This window comes from Salvelinus sp. IW2-2015, linkage group LG32 (assembly GCF_002910315.2).
Source record: "Salvelinus sp. IW2-2015 linkage group LG32, ASM291031v2, whole genome shotgun sequence".
NCBI lineage: Eukaryota > Metazoa > Chordata > Actinopteri > Salmoniformes > Salmonidae > Salvelinus > Salvelinus sp. IW2-2015.
In genome coordinates, this window is record NC_036871.1 from 24,769,357 (window position 1) to 24,775,125 (window position 5,769).

Genomic DNA, 5,769 nt, shown 5'->3' on the forward strand with positions numbered 1-5,769 from the left:
TACACTTGCAATGGTTGCCTAGTATTGTGATGCAATTTTTTTAAATGTTGAATATTCAGTAAAATGATGCTAACTGATGTGGCTCATGCAATGGAATGTATTTTTTGTAACTGGTGAATTGAAATGTACAGAATGGTTACCTGGAGAAAAATGGGGGAGGGTCATGCTTTTTCAATTTAAGTCAAGGGGAGGGTTTAGTATTTTTTTAATCTAGTCCAGGGAAGGTCATGTAATTTGTAATTTCTCAGTGTTTTAGAATGAGTTGCTTATTAGGCAATATCAATGTGTGCCCAATGCTGCCCCTCATCTCCGATTCTCCTTTGGGGGCGCAATATCAAGTGCGTCTATAGGCTATTTAGTGTGGTCTCAATCAAATGATACATAGCCTAAAAACTACAAATTGCATGCTAAGCAAAGTTATATTTTCAAGATTGCTGCTGGGATGGTGTAAATAAAACTAGGCTCCATTACACACTGCAATGGATATTCCAACACTGAGCCTCGGCATGCTCTGCTCTTGCTGATCAAAAACGTTTTTGTGTGCTGCCTAACCAATGGCTGTGCTGTGTAGGGCTATGGTGGCAGTTCAGGAGGAGCGGCAAAGGCTTCTTCTGATTTTTTTAGTTGTTGATTAGGCCTCTAGTCCACAAAATGTGTGCAGACTATGTAGAAACATTTTTATGAATACATTTATTTTATATGTGTGTATGTATATCTATGTATATACTGTATGTGTATATGTGCATATGTATGCATGTATGTTTATGTATATACAGTTGACATCAGAAGTTTACCTACACCTTAGCCAAATACATTGAAACTCAGTTTTTCACAATTCCTGACATTTAATCCTAGTAAAAATTCACTGTCTTAGGTCTGTTAGGATCACCACTATATTGTAAAGAATGTGAAATGTCAGAACAATAGTTGAGAGAATGATTATTTCAGCTTTTATTTATTTTTCACATTCCCAGTAGGTCAGAAGTTTACATGCACTCAATTAGTATTTGGTAGCGTTGCCTTTAAATTGTTTAACTTGGGTCAAATGTTTCGGGTAGCATTCCACAAGCTTCCCACAATAAGTTGGGTGAATTTTGGCCCATTCCTCCTAACAGAGCTGGTGTAACTGAGTCAGGTTTATAGGCCTCCTTGCTTGCACACGCTTTTTCAGTTCTGCCCACACATTTTCTATGGGATTGAGGTCAGGGCTTTGTGATGGCCACTCAAATACCTTGACTTTGTTGTCCTTAAACCATTTTGCCACAACTTTGGAAGTATGCTTGGGGTAATTGTCCATTTGGGAGACCCATTTGCGACCAAGCTTTAACTTCCTGACTGATGTCTTGAGATGTTGCTTCAATATATCCACATAATTTTCCTCCCTCATGACTAAATCTATTTTGTGAAGTGCACCAGTCACTCCTGCAGTAAAGCACCCCCACAACATGATGCTGCCACACCCGTGCTTTACAGTTGGGATGGTGTTCTTCGGCTTAAAAGCCTCCCCCTTTTTCCTCCAAACGTAACGATGGTCATTATGGCCAAACAGTTCTATTTTTGTTTCATCAGACTAGAGGACATTTCTCCAAAAAGTACGATCTTTGTCGCCATGTGCAGTTGCAAACCGTAGTCTGGCTTTTTTATGGTGGTTTTGGAGCAGTGGCTCCTTCCTTGCTGAGCGGCCTTTCAGGTTTTGCCGATATAGATCTCGATTTACTATGGATATAGATACGTTTGTACCCGTTTCCTCCAGCATCTTCACAAGGTCCTTTGCTGTTGTTCTGGGATTGATTTGCACTTTTCACACCAAAGAACGCGTCTCCTTCCTGAGCGGTATGACGGCTGCGTGGTCCCATGGTGTTTATACTTGCGTACTATTGTTTGTACAGATGAACGTGGTACCTTCAGGTGTATGGAAATTGTTCCCAACGATGAACCAGACTTATGGTGGTCTACAATTTATTTTCTGAGGTCTTGGCTGATTTCTTTTGATTTTCCCATGATTTCAAGCAAAGAGGCACTGAATTTGAAGGTAGGCCTTGAAATACATCCATGGGTACACCTCCAATTGACTCAAATGATGTCAATTAGCCTATCAGAAGCTTCTAAAGCCATGACATCATTTTCTGGAATTTTCCAAGTTGTTTAAAGGCACAGTCAACTTAGTGTATGTAAACTTCTGACCAACTGGAATTGTGATACAGTGAAATATAAGTGAAATAATCTGTCTGTAAACAATTGTTGGAAAAATTACTTGTGTCATGCACAAAGTAGATGTCCTAACCAACTTGCCAAAACTATAGTTTGTTAACAAGAAATTTGTGGGGTGGTTGAAAAACGAGTTTCAATGACTCCAACCTAAGTGTATGTAAACTTCAGACTTCAACTGTAAAACACATTCCCTGACTTCTGAGCATAGAAATATAATAAGTCAAGTCAATGGTGGCATAATGGGTGGACTGGCGGCCATTGCGAGTGTACCCAGAGAGACAAAGCAGGAAGTAAAAGCAGGAAGTAAAAGCCAGTAAAAGCTAGCTAGAGATGAGAAAGTTTAAGGCAATGGGATTCTATTATCTCATATCTCTTTGCAACAATTGGACCAGCTATGCTAGTTAGCAACAGTTAACAGGTTAACAGTGGCACAGGTCCCAGATTTTGTGACGACATTTTCTTAACCTGTATATTTTCAACCTAGAGTAAAAGCAGGAAGTGTACCCATCAATGTGCTGTGATTTGTTGAATCAACTCAATTGAATGTTATTTATAATGAAGGATATTTGGCAAAAATCTGACCTCTCTGAAATGAAAATGGAGCACCCTCCCTTCAGCAAAATATATTTTACCTAAACTCTCCCCGAACGCTTGAAAAAAAGCAAGTGACCCTCCCCCATACCCCAAATAATAAGTCAAATAAAGTGGATAGAAGAGAACATGTCTACCAAACCCTCACTTCATGGACAGACCAGAGCCCTAGATATGCAGGTTCGCAGAACACAGTGAACAAGAGTAGGGGTGGAAAGATCTGCTTTATAGTAAAAACATTGTATGAATCTATCATCGTATTTGCAGGTCTGAGAAAATATTGCCTTTCATGCAATTCTACGTAATTGACCCAAGTTAAACAATTTAAAGGCAACGCTACCAAATACTAATTGAGTGCATGTAAACGTCTGACCCACTGGGAATGTGATGAAAGAAATACAGGCTGAAATAATAATTCTCTCAACTATTGATCTGACATTTCACATTCTTAAAATAAAGTGGTGATCCTAACTGACCAAAGACAGGGTATTTTTACTAGGATTAAAATGTCAGGAATTGTTAAAAACTGAGTTTAAATGTATTTGGCTAAGGTGTATGCAAACTTCCGACGTCAACTGTATGTGTTTTGTTTGCAGGCAGCTTTATGTGGACCAACATCAATTGTAAAACTAAGTAGTAAGGTGAGGATGAGCTGTCTGGAAGAGAAGAAAACCAACACCTTTATACACACGTGGAGTGTTGCCATAGAAAATGCCAATGCATGCTAGTCACTGGTGTTTTTTAGGTTGCACCAGTGTTGTCAGCCCATGATATATCATATAAGCTATAAAATAAAGAGTCGCACACTCTACATATAAACTCCCAGTAATGTATTTTTATAGTTTATAGTTTATTCGCCATTAGTTAGCACCTCTACCTAAAATAATTATCTTTGGGGGTGCGCCAGCTCGTGTTTTTTATAAGCCCATGATAAATCAACATGAAAACATTTTCAACAGATAAATACTTATTTAGGGTGGTAGTAGTAGTAGATTAGATTGGTTCCTCGCATTCATAGACTGAATTGTACACAAATGTACAATCATAGATTATTACCAAATAGTAAAATCATAACATCCTACAATATATACAAAAAGATAACATAGGCTAGAGAAATCATACCCTCAACTAACACAGTTCCTCTTGATCAGTTACTTTCAGTTAGTGATTGTTTTGTCTCATCCAGTATTGTTTCAGTCTATAGGGGTGTCGTGGTACACTGCTATGGGATTAGCCAGCAGGCGACAACGGCATTCAGCCCTAACTAAATAAAACATTTAACTGCTCAAAGTGTAGTCATGATGTGGCATGCCCTTTTGCATCTAAATTAGCTCTAACCTACCTGCAGGGAAATGCCAACACTGTGCCCTCACTAGGCGGTCCTGGATCCTGGGTTGGCAGCAGGCTGGAGGGTTGTGGTGATGGCAGCAACACACTATATAGGTTATTTACCTTGTATATCAATTGATGGAAATGTATTTTTATTAGTATTAATGTGAGAAGGGATGATCATGCCTGTTGCAGGTAGAGAGGCTAAATGCATAAGTCTATTTTATGAATGTGCTGTAGCCTATACCTAATGGATTTATCAAGGGTTTATGCACAAAGGAGACAAATGCTGTATTTTCAGGAAACATGGACTGATGAATTCAAGGCGATTCAGGTTCATGGTACTCATCAGAAATACATTGCCTGCATGTGTGAATTGGCATGATTCATCATGAGTGCTGTATAAGAGAGGCTTACACTACAGAAATAATGTGGACCTTCATTATCTGTCTGCTCTAAGTCGGACAATTACACATGTGTGGAAGACTGTCCCAATTAATTTTTCCATGCCTGAGCAAAAAGGGTCCAAATCGTGAATGGCTGGAAATTATTGATTGATTTTGTGTTTTTGGAACAGAAGGATCATCTGTATAATTTTGTGATTGTGGAAGTGACAGATAGTGACAGAGGTACTACTCTCCAGCAGTCAATCTACACCGCCTGGTGTGTGTTGTGTTCCAGACTGGTCTCAAAGACGAGACCTAACATAGTAAATGCAAATCCGGGACACTCACATTAGTATGATATGTTGCAATTGGTATGGTTACATAAAAAAGAAGGTTACATAAGGCAAAAACGAAAGAAAGGTGGTTGGTTGGGCRTATAACCTGAATGTATAGCAACCTTAGCATTTTAGCTAATTAGCAACTTTGCAACTACTTAGTACTAACCTTAGTATTAATGTTTTTAGCTAACCCTTCCCCTAACCCTAACCTTAACCCTTTTAGCTAACCCTGACCTTCACCTAACTCATAAACTTAACCCTAACTTTAACCCCTACCAATGCAATCGTACGAACTGCAATTCGTAGCATATCATACTAAATGGATGATGGACATCCACAAATTAACAAATACCATACAAAACATAACATATCATACTAAATTATGTGTTTACGTACAGAATAATATGAAATGCTCTGAAACTATGTTGTGTGTTCAGACAACATCACAGAGTGGATATGTGTTGAGCATTACTGAGCTGCAGTATTAACCCAATCTGAAATAAATGCTCAAGGCAAGGGAAGACAACAAGTATTCAACAATGCCATGGTATCAATATGTGGGACTGTGGGACAGAAGATCCTTTTATGCTTTGAATCAAAATGATGAATATGTTTTGTAGCCTGTACATTTACGGAATGAACAAAAAACATAYTTCAAGTCAGACCTTGGAAGTTGATGACATAGTTATTACACCACATAAATAGGTTGGCATTGTTCTCTGTTGGCACACCTACTTTATTATTATACAACGGTAAATAAGGGGGTCAGCAGGGGCATAGAACAGTCTATTTTCAATTGTTATTTTGTGTCTGACATCTATAAATGACTTTGAATTGCCATGGTAACAAACTCTCACTGGCAATTGTTGAATTGCATGTGCATTATGGAAGCAGACTTTTTAAAAGTATGTTTG